This window comes from Triticum aestivum, chromosome 6D (genome assembly GCF_018294505.1).
Source record: "Triticum aestivum cultivar Chinese Spring chromosome 6D, IWGSC CS RefSeq v2.1, whole genome shotgun sequence".
Lineage (NCBI taxonomy): Eukaryota > Viridiplantae > Streptophyta > Magnoliopsida > Poales > Poaceae > Triticum > Triticum aestivum.
The window spans coordinates 201,833,628-201,852,573 of NC_057811.1; positions in this window are offsets into that span (position 1 = coordinate 201,833,628).

Below are 18,946 nucleotides of genomic sequence, written 5' to 3' on the forward strand. Positions count from 1 at the left end.
TGCTTGATCGAATCGCTTGCGTTGTTGAGTCTAGAATAAAAATGTTTTGAGTCTTAGGATTATATATATCGGAGAGTAGGATTCTTTTTACTCCTCAGTCCCTTCGTCGCTCTGGTGAGGTCTCCTGACGTAGAAGTTTTGACTATTCTCTCCTCAAATTTCACTAAAAAAAATTTTAGGATCACGCGGGTATCTTGGAATCGTTCCGATGGTTTTGTGACGAGAACATTGTTCTTGGTGCCTCCTGACATTTAGGGGATGTGGCAGTGTCCCGGGGAGTTGAGCTCCGAGGTGTTGTCGTCACAATTTTATCGTTGCAGTTCTGGAATACCTGAGTTTCGCCATCATCGAAATCTCTTTTATGCAGTTGTTGGTGAGATCACCTCGACGCCACCCAGTACTGGGGCGGGAGTTCGGGAGTATTGCCATAACTTGTATAACGGATGTTTTTCGAAGGTTGAGGTAAACGATTTCCGAAGGTTTCTTGGTTATGTGTTGACGGATGTGTTGGGAATCGTAGCATAATTTTAAAATTTTCCTACGTTCACCAAGATGCATCTATGGAGTATACTAGCAACGAGGGGAAGGGAGTGCATCTACATACCCTTGTAGATCGCGAGCGGAAGCGTTCCAATGAACGTGGATGACGGAGTCGTACTCTCCGTGATCGAAATCACCGATGACCGAGTGCCGAATGGACGGCACCTCCGCGTTCAACACACGTACGGTGCAGCGACGTCTCCTCCTTCTTGATCCAGCAAGGTGGAAGGAGAGGTTGATGGAGATCCAGCAGCACGACGGCGTGGTGGTGGATGTAGCGGTTCTCCGGCAGGGCTACGCCGAGCTTCTGCGAGAGAGAGAGAGGTGTTGCAGGGGAGGATGGAGGCGCCCAAGGCTGTTGTGTGCTGCCCTCCCTCCCCCCTTTATATAGGCCCCTTGGGGGGGCGCCGGCCCTAGAGATGAGATCTGATGGGGGGGGGCGGCGGCCACAAGGGGGGAAGGGGTTGCCTTGCCCCCCAAGGCAAGGGGGAACTCCCCCCCCCTTAGGGTTCCCAACCCTAGGCGCATGGGGGGAGGCCCAAGGGGGGCGCCCCAGCCCACTAAGGGCTGGTTCCCTTCCACTTTCAGCCCAAGGGGCCCTCCGGGATAGGTGGCCCCACCCGGTGGACCCCCGGGAGCCTTCCGGTGGTCCCGGTACAATACCGGTAACCCCCGAAATTTCCCGGTGGCCGAAACTGGACTTCCTATATATAATTCTTCACCTCCGGACCATTCCGGAACCTCTCGTGACGTCCGGGATCTCATCCGGGACTCCGTACAACTTTCAGGTTTCCGCATACATATATCTCTACAACCCTAGCATCACCGAACCTTAAGTGTGTAGACCCTACGGGTTCGGGAGACATGCAGACATGACCGAGACGCCTCTCCGGTCAATAACCAATAGCGGGATCTGGATACCCATGTTGGCTCCCACATGTTCCACGATGATCTCATCGGATAAAAAAACCACGGTGTCGAGGATTCAATCAATCCGTATACAATTCCCTTTGTCTATCGGTATGTTACTTGCCCGAGATTCGATCGTCGGTATCCCAATACCTTGTTCAATCTCGTTACCGGCAAGTCTCTTTACTCGTGCCGCAATGCATGATCCCGTGACTAACGCCTTAGTCACATTGAGCTCATTATGATGATGCATTACCGAGTGGGCCCCGAGATACCTCTCCGTCACACGGAGTCACAAATCCCAGTCTCGATCCGTGCCAACCCAACAGACACTTTCGGAGATACCCGTAGTGCACCTTTATAGTCACCCAGTTACGTTGTGACGTTTGGCACACCCAAAGCACTCCTACGGTATCCGGGAGTTGCAGGATCTCATGGTCTAAGGAAAAGATACTTGACATTGGAAAAGCTCTAGCAAACGAAACTACACGATCTTTTATGCTATGCTTAGGATTGGGTCTTGTCCATCACATCATTCTCCTAATGATGTGATCCCGTTATCAATGACATCCAATGTCCATAGTCAGGAAACCATGACTATCTGTTGATCAACGAGCTAGTCAACTAGAGGCTTACTAGGGACACGTTGTGGTCTATGTATTCACACATGTATTACGATTTCGGACAATACAATTATAGCATGAATAATAGACAATTATCATGAACAAAGAAATATAATAATAACCATTTATTATTGCCTCTAGGGCATATTTCCAACAGTCTCCCACTTGCACTAGAGTCAATAATCTAGTTACATTGTGATGAATCGAACACCCATTGCGTCCTGGTGTTGATCATGTTTTGCCCTAGGGAGAGGTTTAGTCAACGGATCTGCTACATTCAGGTCCGTGTGTACTTTACAAATATCTATGTCTCCATTTTGAACACTTTCATGAATGGAGTTGCAGCAACGCTTGATATGCCTAGTCTTCCTGTGAAACCTGGGCTCCTTCGCAAGGGCAATAGCTCCAGTGTTGTCACAGAAGAGAGTCATCGGGCCCGACGCATTGGGAATCACGCCTAGGTCGGTAATGAACTCCTTCATCCAGACTGCTTCCTGTGCTGCCTCCGAGGCTGCCATGTACTCCGCTTCACATGTAGATCCCGCCACAACGCTTTGCTTGCAACTGCACCAGCTTACTGCTCCTCCATTCAAAATATATACACGTATCCGGTCTGTGACTTCGAGTCATCTAGATCTGTGTCGAAGCTAGCGTCGACGTAACCCTTTACGACGAGCTCTTTGTCACCTCCATAAACGAGAAACCTATCCTTAGTCCTCTTCAGGTACTTCAGGATATTCTTGACCGCTGTCCAGTGTTCCTTGCCGGGATTACTTTGGTATCTTCCTACCAAACTTACGGCAAGGTTTACATCAGGTCTGGTACACAGCATGGCATACATAATAGACCCTATGGCCGAGGCATAGGGTATGACACTCATCTTTTCTATATCTTCTGCCGTGGTCGGGCATTGAGCCGTGCTCAATTGCACACCTTGCAATACAGGCAAGAACCCCTTCTTGGACTGATCCATATTGAACTTCTTCAATATCTTGTCAAGGTATGTACTCTGTGAAAGACCAATGAGGCGTCTTGATCTATCTCTATAGATCTTGATGCCTAATATATAAGCAGCTTCTCCAAGGTCCTTCATTGAAAAACACTTATTCAAATAGGCCTTTATACTTTCCAAGAATTCTATATCATTTCCCATCAATAGTATGTCATCCACATATAATATGAGAAATGCTACAGAGCTCCCACTCACTTTCTTGTAAACACAGGCTTCTCCATAAGTCTGTGTAAACCCAAACGCTTTGATCATCTCATCAAAGCGAATGTTCCAACTCCGAGATGCTTGCACCAGCCCATAGATTGAGCGCTGGAGCTTGCATACTTTGTTAGCATTCTTAGGATCGACAAAACCTTCCGGCTGCATCATATACAACTCTTCCTTAAGGAAGCCATTAAGGAATGCCGTTTTGACGTCCATCTGCCATATCTCATAATCATAGTATGCGGCAATTGCTAACATGATTCGGACGGACTTCAGCTTCGCTACGGGTGAGAAAGTCTCATCGTAGTCAACCCCTTGAACTTGTCGATAACCCTTAGCGACAAGTCGAGCTTTGTAGATGGTCACATTACCATCCGCGTCCGTCTTCTTCTTAAAGATCCATTTGTTTTCTATGGCTCGCCGCTCATCGGGCAAGTCAGTCAAAGTCCATACTTTGTTTTCATACATGGATTCTATCTCGGATTTCATGGCTTCTAGCCATTTGTCGGAATCTGGGCCCGCCATCGCTTCTTCATAGTTCGAAGGTTCACCGTTGTCTAACAACATGATTTCCAGGACAGGGTTGCCGTACCACTCTGGTGCGGAACGTGTCCTTGTGGACCTACGAAGTTCAGTAACTTGATCTGAAGCTTCATGATCATCATCATTAACTTCCTCCCCAGTCGGTGTAGGCACCACAGGAACATTTTCCCGCGCTGCGCTACTTTCCGGTTCGGAAGGGGTGACTATCACCTCATCAAGTTCCACTTTCCTCCCACTCAATTCTTTCGAGAGAAACTCCTTCTCCAGAAAGGACCCGTTCTTGGCAACGAAGATCTTGCCTTCGGATCTGAGGTAGAAGGTATACCCAATAGTTTCCTTAGGGTATCCTATGAAGACGCATTTTTCCGATTTGGGTTCGAGCTTTTCAGGTTGAAGTTTCTTGACATAAGCATCGCATCCCCAAACTTTTAGAAACGACAGCTTAGGTTTCTTCCCAAACCATAATTCATACGGTGTCGTCTCAACGGATTTCGACGGAGCCCTATTTAAAGTGAATGCGGCAGTCTCTAAAGCATAGCCCCAAAATGAGAGCGGTAAATCGGTAAGAGACATCATAGATCGCACCATATCCAATAGAGTGCGATTACGACGTTCGGACACACCATTTCTCTGAGGTGTTCCAGGCGGCGTGAGTTGTGAAACTATTCCACATTTCCTTAAGTGTGCACCAAACTCGTGACTTAAATATTCTCCACCACGATCTGATCGTAAGAATTTTATTTTCCTGTCACGTTGATTCTCAACTTCACTCTGAAATTCCTTGAACTTTTCAAAGGTTTCAGACTTGTGTTTCATTAGGTAGACATACCCATATCTACTTAAATCATCAGTGAGAGTGAGAACATAACGATATCCTCCGCGAGCCTCAACACTCATTGGACCACACACATCGGTATGTATGATTTCCAATAAGTTGGTTGCTCGCTCCATTGTTCCGGAGAACGGAGTCTTGGTCATCTTACCCATGAGGCATGGTTCGCACGTGTCAAATGATTCGTAATCAAGAGACTCCAAAAGTCCATCTGCATGGAGCTTCTTCATGCGCTTGACACCAATGTGACCAAGGCGGCAGTGCCACAAGTATGTGGGACTATCGTTATCAACTTTACATCTTTTGGTATTCACACTATGAACATGTGTAACATCACGTTCGAGATTCATCAAAAATAAACCATTGACCAGCGGGGCATGACCATAAAACATATCTCTCAAATAAATAGAACAACCATTATTCTCGGATTTAAATGAGTAGCCATCTCGAATTAAACGAGATCCAGATACAATGTTCATGCTCAAAGCTGGCACTAAATAACAATTATTGAGGTTTAAAACTAATCCCGTGGTAGATGCAGAGGTAGCGTGCCGACGGCGATCACATCGACCTTGGAACCATTCCCGACGCGCATCGTCACCTCGTCCTTCGCCAGTCTCCGTTTATTCCGTAGTTCCTGTTTTGAGTTACAAATATGAGCAACCGCACCGGTATCAAATACCCAGGAGCTACTACGAGTACTGGTAAGGTACACATCAATTACATGTATATCACATATACCTTTGGTGTTGCCGGCCTTCTTCTTGTCCGCTAAGTATTTGGGGCAGTTCCGCTTCCAGTGACCACTTCCCTTGCAATAAAAGCACTCAGTCTCGGGCTTGGGTCCATTCTTTGACTTCTTCCCAGTAACTGGCTTACCGGGCGCGGCAACTCCCTTGCCGTCCTTCTTGAAGTTCTTCTTACCCTTGCCCTTCTTGAACTTAGTGGTTTTATTCACCATCAACACTTGATGTTCTTTTCTGATCTCCCCTTCCGCTGATTTCAGCATTGAATATACCTCGGGAATGGTCTTTTCCATCCCCTGCATATTGTAGTTCATCACAAAGCTCTTGTAGCTTGGTGGAAGCGACTGGAGGATTCTGTCAATGACCGCGTCATCCGGGAGATTAACTCCCAGCTGAGACAAGCGGTTGTGCAACCCAGACATTCTGAGTATGTGCTCACTAACAGAACTGTTCTCCTCCATTTTACAGCTGAAGAACTTGTCGGAGACATCATATCTCTCGACCCGGGCATGAGCTTGAAAAACCAGTTTCAGCTCCTCGAACATCTCATATGCTCCATGTTTCTCAAAACGCTTTTGGAGACCCGGTTCTAAGCTGTAAAGCATGCCGCACTGAACGAGGGAGTAATCATCAGCACGTGATTGCCAAGCGTTCATAACGTCTTGGTTCTCTGGGATTGGTGCTTCACCTAGCGGTGCTTCTAAGACATAATCTTTCTTGGCTACTATGAGGATGATCCTCAGGTTCCGGACCCAGTCCGTATAGTTGCTGCCATCATCTTTCAGCTTGGTTTTCTCTAGGAACGCGTTGAAATTGAGGACAACGTTGGCCATTTGATCTACAATACATAGTGTAAAGATTTTAGACTAAGTTCATGATAATTAAGTTCATCTAATCAAATTATTTAATGAACTCCCACTCAGATAGACATCCCTCTAGTCATCTAAGTGAAACATGATCCGAGTTTAACTAGGCCGTGTCCGATCATCACGTGAGACGGACTAGTCAAGATCGGTGAACATCTCCATGTTGATCGTATCTTCTATACGACTCATGCTCGACCTTTCGGTCCTCCGTGTTCCGAGGCCATGTCTGTACATGCTAGGCTCGTCAAGTCAACCTAAGTGTATTGCGTGTGTTCCGAGGCCATGTCTGTACATGCTAGGCTCGTCAACACCCGTTGTATTCGAACGTTAGAATCTATCACACCCGATCATCACGTGGTGCTTCGAAACAACGAACCTTCGCAACGGTGCACAGTTAGGGTGAACACTTTCTTGAAATTATTATAAGGGATCATCTTACTTACTACCGTCGTTCTAAGCAAATAAGATGCAAAAACATGATAAACATCACATGCAATCAAATAGTGACATGATATGGGCAATATCATTATGCTCCTTTGATCTCCATCTTCGGGGCACCATGATCATCTTCGTCACCGGCATGACACCATGATCTCCATCATCATGATCTCCATCATTGTGTCTTCATGAAGTCGTCACGCCAACGATTACTTCTACTTGTATGGCTAACGCGTTTAGCAACAAAGTAAAGTAAATTACATGGCATTTATTCAATGACACGCAGGTCATGCAAAATAATAAAGACAACTCCTATGGCTCCTGCCGGTTTTCATACTCATCGACATGCAAGTCGTGATTCCTATTACAAGAATATGATCAATCTCATACATCACATATATCATTCATCACATCTTCTGGCCATATCACATCACATAGCACTTGCTGCAAAAACAAGTTAGACGTCCTCTAATTGTTGTTGCAAGTTTTTACGTGGTTTGTAGGTTTCTAGCAAGAACGTTCTTACCTACGTAACCACAACGTGATTGCCAATTCTATTTACCCTTCATAAGGACCCTTTTCATCGAATCCGTTCCGGCTAAAGTAGGAGAGACAGACACCCGCTAGCCACCTTATGCAACTAGTGCATGTCAGTCGGTGGAACCAGTCTCACGTAAGCGTACGTGTAAGGTCGGTCCGGGCCGCTTCATCCTACAATGCCGCCGAAACAAGAAACGACTAGTAGCGGCAAGAAGAATTGGCAAACTCAACGCCCACAACTGCTTTGTGTTCTACTCGTGCATAGTAACTACGCATAGGCCTGGCTCATGATGCCACTGTTGGGAATCGTAGCATAATTTTAAAATTTTCCTACGCTCACCAAGATGCATCTATGGAGTATACTAGCAACGAGGGGAAGGGAGTGCATCTACATACCCTTGTAGATCGCGAGCGGAAGCGTTCCAATGAACGTGGATGACGGAGTCGTACTCGCCGTGATCCAAATCACCGATGACCGAGTGCCGAACGGACGGCACCTCCGCGTTCAACACACGTACGGTGCAGCGACGTCTCCTCCTTCTTGATCCAGCAAGGGGGAAGGAGAGGTTGATGGAGATCCAGCAGCACGACGGCGTGGTGGTGGATGTAGCGGTTCTCCGGCAGGGCTTCGCCGAGCTTCTGCGAGAGAGAGAGAGGTGTTGCAGGGGAGGAGGGAGGCGCCCAAGGCTGTTGTGTGCTGCCCTCCCTCCCCCCCTTTATATAGGCCCCCTGGGGGGGCGCCGGCCCTAGAGATGAGATCTCATGGGGGGGGGGGGCGGTGGCCAAGGGGGAAGGGGTTGCCTTGCCCCCCAAGGCAAGGGGGAACTCCCCCCTAGGGTTCCCAACCCTAGGCGCATGGGGGGAGGCCCAAGGGGGGCGCCCCAGCCCACTAAGGGCTGGTTCCCTTCCACTTTCAGCCCACGGGGCCCTCCGGGATAGGTGGCCCACCCGGTGGACCCCGGGACCCTTCCGGTGGTCCCGGTACAATACCGGTAACCCCCGAAACTTTCCCGGTGGCCGAAACTGGACTTCCTATATATAATTCTTCACCTCCGGACCATTCCGGGACCTCTCGTGACGTCCGGGATCTCATCCGGGACTCCGAACAACTTTCGGGTTTCCGCATACATATATCTCTACAACCCTAGCGTCACCGAACCTTAAGTGTGTAGACCCTACGGGTTCGGGAGACATGCAGACATGACCGAGACGCGTCTCCGGTCAATAACCAACAGCGGGATCTGGATACCCATGTTGGCTCCCACATGTTCCACGATGATCTCATTGGATGAACCACGGTGTCGAGGATTCAATCAATCCGTATACAATTCCCTTTGTTAATCGGTATGTTACTTGCCCGAGATTTGATCGTCGGTATCCCAATACCTTGTTCAATCTCGTTACCGGCAAGTCTCTTTACTCGTACCGCAATGGATGATCCCGTGACTAACGCCTTAGTCACATTGAGCTCATTATGATGATGCATTACCGAGTGGGCCCAGAGATACCTCTCCGTCACACGGAGTGACAAATCCCAGTCTCGATCCGTGCCAACCCAACAGACACTTTCGGAGATACCCGTAGTGCACCTTTATAGTCGCCCAGTTATGTTGTGACGTTTGGCACACCCAAAGCACTCCTACGGTATCCGGGAGTTGCACGATCTCATGGTCTAAGGAAAAGATACTTGACATTGGAAAAGCTCTAGCAAACGAAACTACACGATCTTTTATGCTATGCTTAGGATTGGGTCTTGTCCATCACATCATTCTCCTAATGATGTGATCCCGTTATCAATGACATCCAATGTCCATAGTCAGGAAACCATGACTATCTGTTGATCAACGAGCTAGTCAACTAGAGGCTTACTAGGGACACGTTGTGGTCTATGTATTCACACATGTATTACGATTTCCGGACAATACAATTATAGCATGAATAATAGACGATTATCATGAACAAAGAAATATAATAATAACCTTTTATTATTGCCTCTAGGGCATATTTCCAACAGGATGGATACAGCTGGATCTAGGGATTGCTAGTTTGGGTGATATATTTTGTGTCCCCTGTATCCCCAACACCAGATTGCATAACCAGAAAGTTTCGGGAGTTTATAAGTGGGAATTCAAGTAGCCTTAGGATATCTTTTCCGACAGACGCATGATATGAGATTGGGGTTCGACGTCTAGTGGTCCGCCTGTACACGGCTGGTTTTACAGTGGTCTCGTAGTGTCTTAAAGAGTCCATGGCTATGCCGACTCGGGGACGCTTCGTATGTCATGTGCACAGCCTTGTACATGATGGTGCTGTACGATTGAGCCCGTGTGGGCCCCACCACGAAAACTTCGGACGAAATCTCTATAATATGTTTGTTCCGGCTTATTCTGCAAGCCAATACTTTGTTTTGTTTTGTATTATGGTATTCGAGTTGCTTCGAAGTCATATGTTGATTCCTTATCTTTTTAAGTGGCTTCTCAACTTATGGAAGTGTGATGACTTACTATGGAATTCATTCGTTTATCTTTGTTCGAATGTTTATTGTGAAGACTATATGTTTCAATTTCTATCCATTGATTCTACTTATCTATTTGTGTATCAAGATGCTAACGGATGTCACCCTCTTCAGGATGGCTCCGCCAACGCGTCAGAATCCGAATCGCAATGAAGGGAGTCAAGCGAACCCTCCGCCACCACCTCCACCTCCGGAGGCATGGCAAGCTATCATGGCAGCCACCAACGCCAATGCTCAGATGATTCTGCAACTCTTGCAAGAACGTACCCAAGGGCAAGGCAATCAAGGCAATCAAGGTCAAGGCAACAATCAGCCTAACTTCGCTACACTCAACCAGTTTCTCGCAAATCAGCCCAAGTCTTTCAGCTACTGTGCCGAGGCCACGGATGCCGATGATTGGCTCGTGGACATCAACAAGCATTTTGAATGTAGCAATGTCAGGCCTGAGGACTATGTCAAGTTCGCTTCTTTTCAGCTCAAGGACCAAGCTGCTGATTGGTTTCAGCAATACAAAGATTCCAGAGGAGGTCGTGTGATCACTTGGACTGACTTCTGTCGGGACATCAAAGCGCACCACATTCCACAAAGTGTTGTTGAGAGCAAGCGTCAGGAGTTCCACAATCTCAAGCAAGGTAACATGTTTGTGTATCAATGCAACATCCAGTTTCAGAAACTTGCTCGCTTCGCTAAACAAGACGTTCCTGATGAAAAGAGCATGATTTATCACTTTAGAGGTGGCCTTAAAGAGGATCTGCAGTTAGCTCTCGTTCTTGTTGAGCCTACTCAGTTTGATCAATTCTATAACATGGCACTGAAGCAAGAGGCTGCTCAGCTCAAGTGTGAGGCTTCTAAGAAGAGAGTCAGAGACGCAGTTCAGTCTTCTTCTTCCTCACTTGTGACAGCTAAGCAACAGAAGTTCTGGTTGCCTCCTCCTCCTCCGTTTCGTCAGCCTTACCAGCAGAAGAACAAAGGTGGCCATGGTTCTTCCAACTCTAACAACTCTGGCTATCAGAACAAGTCTCAGAATCAAGCTCCAAAGTCCAAGCCCCTTATCACCGTCCACTCTCAGAGGTGACTTGCAACAAATGTCAGCAGAAAGGTCACTATGCTAACAAGTGCTTCAACCAAAGGCGTCTGCCTCCTCCTCCTCCTGTCAGATCTTCCAGCAATGCAGTGGTCAAGCATAATCCAAAGTCTGCAAAGGTGAACATGATGAATGCAGCTCAAGCGGAGGAATCTACTCATGTGATAATGGGTAATCTTCCCGTTAATGATATTCCTGCAAAAGTTCTTTTTGATACTTGTGCATCTCTTTCTTTCATTTCAAGACCTTTTGTTGCCAAGCATGAGTTTGTGACGGAAAAGATTCCTATCCCGTTGAAGGTTGTGTCTCCGGGCAAGCAAATGACATTTAATAATTGTGTCCTGGATGTTTCCATCAAGATGGGCGACTATAAATTTCTGTCTTCTCCAGTTGTTCTTGGTGACTCGGATATTGATCTAATTCTCGGGATGGACTGGCTTTCTAAGCACAAAGCTCAACTTGATTGTGCTGCCAGGGAAATTCAATTAACACACTCTTCTGAGGATGTGATTATTTATGCCGCTCGTGATGAAACCATTCGGTTGTTTTCTCTCAATGAGAAGGGTGAATTGAATGCCATCTCTCAAATTCCAGTCGTTTGTGAGTATAAAGATGTCTTTCCAGAAGAGCTTCCGGGTATGCCTCCTCATCGGCCAGTTGAGTTCGTTATCGAACTAGAGCCTAGTACTGAACCCGTTTGCAAGCGTCCATACAAGCTTGGACCCAACGAGCTGAAGGAATTGAAGAAACAGCTCGATGAACAAGAGCGTCTGGGTTTGATCAGACCGAGTTCATCTCCATGGGGTTGTGGTGTTCTTTTTGTCAAGAAGAAGGATGGCACGGACCGACTTTGTGTCGACTACCGTCCATTGAACAACAAGACAATCAAGAACAAGTATCCACTTCCCAACATCAATGAGCTATTCGAGCAACTCAAAGGTGCTAAAGTATTCTCGAAGCTTGACCTTCGTATGGATTATCATCAGATTCACATTCGTGAAGAAGATATTCCCAAGACAGCATTCAGAACAAGCTTTGGTTCTTATGAATATACTATCGTGTCTTTCGGCCTTGTCAATGCTCCTCCAGTATTCTCTCGGATGATGAATTTCATCTTCAACCCCTATACCAATGAATTCGTCCTGGTGTATCTCGATGATATCTTGGTCTTCTCCAAGAATAAGAAGGATCATGCCAAACATTTGCGATTGGTGCTTGACAAGCTCAGAGAGTATCAATTCTATGCGAAGTTCTCCCAATGTGAGTTTTGGCTCGATGAAGTTCTTTTCCTTGGTCACATCATCTCTGCCAAGGGCATCGCTGCTAACCCCGAGAAGGTGTCCGCAATTGTGAATTGGGAACCTCCTCAGAATGTCAAGCAGCTCCGCAGTTTTCTTAGTCTTGCAAGCTATTGCCGAAGATTCGTTGAGAATTTCTCCAATATTGCAAAGCCTCTTTCCAACCTCCTCCAGAAGCATGTGAAGTATGTCTGGTCTCCTGAGTGTGACATTGCTTTCAACACTCTCAAAGAGAAACTTGTCACAGCTCCTGTCTTAACTCCTCCTGATGAATCCAAGCCGTTTGAAGTTTTCTGTGATGCTTCTCTCCAAGGTCTCGGTGCTATGTTAATGCAAGAGAAGACAATTGTGGCCTATACCTCTCGTCAGTTGAAGCCCAACGAGAAGTACTATCCCACTCACGATCTTGAGTTGGCAGCAGTTGTCCATGCATTAATAACGTGGAGACATCTCTTGTTGGGAAGACAAGTGGACATTTTCACCGATCACAAGAGTCTCAAGTACATCTTCACTCAGCCCAACCTCAACCTCAGGCAGACTCGATGGGTCGAAATGATTCAAGAGTACAATCCAAGTATTGAATATACTCCAGGCAAGGCCAATGTCATTGCAGATGCTTTAAGCAGGAAGGCTTATTGCAACAGCTTAATTCTCAAGCCTTTCCAACCGGATCTTTGTGAAGCTTTCCGCAAGCTGAATCTCCAAGTTGTTCCTCAAGGCTTTCTTGCCAACCTCTTAGTCTCTCCTTCTTTGGAAGATCAAATTCGAGAGGCACAACTCCTTGATGCCATGGTGAAGAAGGTGAAACATGGTATCGACAAGGGTCTTTCCAAATACAAGGGCTATCGCATTGATGACAGAGACACTTTATTCTTCGAGGACCGGATTGTGGTTCCTAAAGGTGATCTAAGGAAAGTCATTATGAACGAGGCACACAATTCTCTCCTTTCCATTCATCCTGGAAGTACGAAGATGTACCATGACCTTAAGCAGTCGTATTGGTGGACTCGAATGAAGCGAGAAATCGCTCAATTCGTGAATGAATGTGATGTCTGCCGAAGAGTGAAAGCATAACACCAATGACCAGCTGGTCTCGTTCAACCTCTTGCTATCCCAGAATGGAAGTTTGATCATATCGAAATGGACTTCGTGACTGGTTTTCCCAAGTCCAAGCGTGGAAATGATGCTATCTTCGTTGTCATCGACAAGCTTTCTAAAGTGGCTCATTTCCTTCCAATCAAAGAATCCATCTCAGCAGCTCAGCTGGCAGAGCTTTACACCTCCAGAATTGTCTCCTTGCACGGCATTCCACAACTGATTTCTTCTGATCGTGGAAGCATCTTCACCTCTAAATTCTGGGACTCCTTCCAGAAGGCCATGGGCACAAACATTCGCTTCAGCACAACTTTCCATCCTCAAACTAGTGGCCAAGTCGAGCGAGTCAATCAAATTCTTGAAGATATGCTTAGGGCTTGTGTCATTTCCTTTGGCATGAAATGGGAAGTTTGTCTTCCATATGCTGAATTCTCCTACAACAACAGCTTCCAAGCGAGTTCGGGCAAGGCCCCATTCGAGATTCTCTATGGCAGAAAGTGTCGTACTCCTCTCAATTGGTCAGAGACTGGTGAACGCCAACTTCTTGGCAATGACTTAATCACTGAAGCTGAAGAAATGTGTAAAGTCATCCGTGATGATCTCAAAGCCGCGCAATCGCGCCAGAAGAGTTACTATGATAGTAAGCACCGTGATTTGACTTTCGAGATCGGAGACCATGTCTACCTCCACGTCTCTCGTTGCTTCGGTATCAAAGGTGTGACGCCCCCGATTTGATCGTACACTAATCATGCACGCAAATGTGTACGATCAAGATCAGGGACTCACGGGAAGATATCACAACACAACTCTACAACATAAATAAGTCATACAAGCATCATAATACAAGCCAGGGGCCTCGAGGGCTCGAATACAATTGCTCGATCATAGACGAGTCAGCGGAAGCAACAATATTTGAGTACAGACATAAGTTAAACAAATTTGCCTTAAGAAGTCTAGCACAAAAGTAGGAACGATCGAAAAGGCAAGGTCTCCTGCCTGGGACCTCCTAACTACTCCTCGAAGCCGAACTCCACGTAGAATCATCCTCGGGATCTCTAGCTCCTGGACTCCAGCATCTGGTTGCGACAATCAGGTATAGAAAGGGGAAAGAGGGAGAAAAGCAACCGTGAGTACTCATCCAAAGTACTCGCAAGCAAGGAGCTACACTACGTATGCATGTGTATATGTGTAAAGGGGCATATCGGTGGACTGAACTGCAGAATGCCAGAATAAGAGGGGGATAGCTAATCCTGTCAAAGACTACGCTTCTGGCCATCTCCATCTTGCAGCAAGTAGAAGAGAGTAGATTGAAGTTCTCCAAGTAGCATCGCATAGCATAATCCTACCCGGCGATCCCCTCCTCGTCGCCCTGTTAGAGAGCGATCACCGGGTTGTATCTGGCACTTGGAAGGGTGTGTTTTATTCAATATCTGGTTCTATTTGTCATAAGGTCAAGGTACAACTCCGGGTCGTCCTTTTACCGAGGGACACGGCTATTCGAATAGATAAACTTCCCTGCAGGGGTGCACCACATAACCCAACACGCTCGATCCCATTTGGCCGGACACACTTTCCCGGGTCATGCCCGGCCTCGGAAGATCAACACGTCGCAGCCCCACCTAGGCACAATAGAGAGGTCAGCACGCCGGTCTAAATCCTATGGCGCAGGGGTCTGGGCCCATCGCCCATTGCACACCTGCACGTTGCAAACGCGGCCGAAAGCAGACCTAGCCTAGTAGGCGTTCCAGTCCAATCCGGCGCGCGCCACTCAGTCGCTGACATCAAGAAGGCTTCAGCTGATACCACGACGTCGAGTGCCCATAACTGTTCCCGCGTAGTTGGTTAGTGCGTATAGACCAAATGGCCAGACTCAGATCAAATACCAAGATCTTGTTAAGCGTGTTAAGTATCCGCGAACACCGACAAGGGCCAAGCCCACCTCTCTCCTAAGTGTTCTCAACCTGCCCTGCCGCTCCGCCATAAAGTAACAGTCGGGGACCGTCAGGAACCCAGGCCCACCTCTACCGGGATGGAGCCACCTGTCCTTTCAACCCCCTCATCAGAATCACTTGCGGGGTACTCAACGAGCCGACCCGACTTTAGTCACCACATGTGTCATGTATAAAGTATAAAGTATATACTTGTGATCACCTCCCGCAGTGATCACGGCCCAGTAGTATAGCATGGCAGACGAACAAGAGTGTAGGGCCACTGATGGAACACTAGCATCCTATACTAAGGAGTAGGATAGCAGGTAAGGGTAACAACTGTAGCAACAATGATAGGCTATGCAGCAGAATAGGATTAACCGAAAGCAGTAACATGCTACACTCTTCTAATGCAAGCAGTATAGAGAAGAATAGGCGATATCTGGTGATCAAGGGGGGGGGCTTGCCTGGTTGCTCTGGAAAGAAGGAAGGGTCGTCATCACCGTAGTCGAACTGGGGGTCGCCGGCAGTCTCGGGGTCTACCGGAGAGAAGAGTGGGAAGAAACAGTAAATACATAGCAAGCAAGTGCATAACAAGACATAACATGGCAAAGCGCAGCGATATGAGTGTTCTAACGCAGTGCTACACGATACTGGCGAAGGGGGATAATATCTGGAAAGTTTTCCCGGAGTTAGGCAATTTTGGACAGATGAAACGGAGGGGGAATGTTGCGAGTTCGATAGGTTAGGGAGGTGTGGCGGATGAACGGGTTGCGTGTCCGGATTCGTCTCGTCGTTCTGAGCAACTTTCATGTAGAAAACATTTTCATCCGAGTTACGGTTTAAAAGATATGAATTTCCAAAATTATTTGAATTTCTGGAATTTATTTATTAAATTAAATTCGAATTATCCAAAATAGTAATGGTGACGTCAGCATGTCGTATGTGTGACATCAGCAGTCAACTGTGCGCTGACCATGTCACCCTCACATGTGGGGCCCACATGTCAGCCTCTGTAGCTAATTAACTGGGTTAATTTAAACTAAAAAAACTTAATTAGATTGTGGACCCTACTAGTCAGTGTCTGATTAGAGATTAGTTAACTAACTAATTTAACTAACTGATTAATTAGTATTTTTACTTATTTTTTTAAAAGGTTTTATTGGTGGGCCCCGCATGTCAGCTGCTGGGATTGGCCCAGCCAGCATCGACCGAAGTCAACGGGTCAAAGGTGGGGCCCAGGGGCCCGCTGGTCAGTGACCCTGGGGGTGGGCCCCGGGCGCCACGTCGGACGCCGGCGGGAGGGCACTCCGGCGAGCCCGTACACGGCGGCGAGCCTTGGCCGTGGCCGGAATTCGGCCACAGGGGTCCGTTTCACGCGTGCTTGGTCGCGTTCGAACGACCAAGACGATCCGCGCCGGATGGTGGTAGTGGTTCGTCCGGAGATGGCCGGAACGGCATCGGCGGTGAGCTTAGCGGCGGCCGGAGTTCGGGGTTGCACGGGCACGGCGATGGGAGGCACGGGAAGGCCAGATGTGGGGCTCTACGGGGCCCTGGGAGTGCCAGGAGCACGCGGGGACCATCAGTGCGGGCGGAGGAGCTCGGGGTGCGCGAGCCCGCCAGCTATGGAGGACGGCGGCGGTCGGTACTAGCAGGGAAGCTAGCAGGAGAGGAACCGGAGCCCAGGGAGAGAGGGGGGTAGCTGAGCTCACAGGGGAGCCGTAGGGAGTGGCAGCGGGCTCGGGGGAGGCTTGGAGCGGCCGGGACGGCGATGACGTTGGGGAGGGAGTCCGGCGAGGCGGTGTTCCAGGCGGCGAGGGCGCGGGGAAGACGACGTTGGGTAGCGCCGGGCGGCGAGGCGTGGTCATTGGGGCGCAGCGGGGAGGCGCTCGACGAGCGGCGTGGTGGCTCGGCGACGGCGGGGCCCAGCGGCGTCGGGGGCGACGACGGTGAGCGCCGGCGACGAGGTTGGGGCGCCGTGCCCGAACCAGTTCGGGTAGAGGGGGGCGAGGAGCGAGGGGCGTGGGGATCGGCCTGCTCCCGATCCAGATCGGGGGAGGGAGAGGCGAGGAGGGGGAAGGGGATAGGGCTAGGGTTCGGGCAGGTGAGTGGATAAGGGAGTGGGGGGCGCGGGGTGGGCCGGCCCATTCGGGCGGCCTGGTGGCCAGCTGGGCCGAGGCCCAGCGAGGGGGGGTCTTGCTTCTACTTTTTTTTCTTTCCTATTTTCTCTTATTTATTTTCTGTTTAGTAGTTTTCTATTTTGTTTTCAATTTATCTTAGTTTTATAAATTAGGAAAATAGTTTCTAAATTAGTGTTATGGTTTAACCCACTGCCACAAAAAGTTTCACTCCTAACTAAAATAGTTTGATATTTTATAAATGATAAAAGGCATTTAATTAATTAAGTTGCCACTGTTTTATTTATTTTAGGACATTCAAACATTTTTAAGGATGTTGGTTTCTCCACCATTATTATCTAGGTATTATTTGTCACACCTGTAATATTTTGGTTTTAATGTTTGAAAACTTTTATTTTCTTGCTTGATTTTGGAATTTGAATTGGAATCGGTTTCGAACTAACGCGAGATTAGGAACTGTAACCAAGGTGACGTGGCGACATTAACGGGGGATTACTGTGGCCTAATTATCCGGGCGTCACAAAAGGGAAGCTTGCCCCTAGATACGTGGGTCCTTTCAAGATCATTGGCAAAAGAGGCGACCTCGCCTATCAACTTGAGCTTCCTTCCAACTTCGCGAACGTGCACGATGTGTTCCACGTGTCACAACTCCGCAAGTGCTTCAAGACGCCTGAGCGCACTATCAACTTCGAAGAGATTGACCTCCAAGAAGATTTGTCTTATCATGAGCACCCCGTTGCTATTCTTGAAGAAACTGAGCACAAGACTCGCAACAAGTCAATCAAATTCCTGAAAGTGAAGTGGTCGCACCATTCCGACCAGGTAGCCACCTGGGAACGCGAGGACCATCTCCGTTCCGAATATCCGGAGTTCTTTCAGTCCTAGATCTCGGGACGAGATCCTCTCGTAGTGGTGGAGTGTTGTAACACCCTGGATGTAACTTTCCATAATTGTAACTCCGACTCTGGCCATTTCCGGCTATGTGTTATGTTATTCCCTCCGTGGTCGGGTTTTGTCTTTCGTTTTGTATTTTGTCTTGTCACGCATTTCATATCATGTCATCATGTGCATTGCATTTGCATACGTGTTCGTCTCATGCATCCGAGCATTTTCCCCGTTGTCCGTTTTGCAATCCGGCGCTCCTATCTCCTCCGGTGCACCCCTCTTGTTTTCTTTCGTGTGCGGGTGTCAAACTTTCTCGGAATGGACCGAGGCTTGTCAAGTGGCCTTGGTATACCACCCGGAGACCACCGGTCAAGTTTCGTTCCATTTGGAGGTCGTTTGGTACTCCAACGGTTAACCGGGCATCCGCAAGTCCATTTGTGTGTTGCAGCAAAACCCCCTAAAAAACCAGCCCAAAACCCACCTAACTCTCTTCCATGCTCTAGGTCGTTCGATCACGATCGTGTGGGCGAAAACCGCACCTCATTTGGACTCTCCTAGCTCCCTCTACCTATTTATATGTGAGACCCCCGAATTTTTCCCGCAGACGAAACCCTAGAAACTTCCCTTGCGCCGCGCCGGACGTGTCCGTCCGTGCCGGACACATCTCCACCGACGGCCGCAGCGAATCGGGCGCCGCCACGTCACCCTCCGGCCTCCCACCACCGCCGGCCCGGCGAGCCCGAGGAGGGC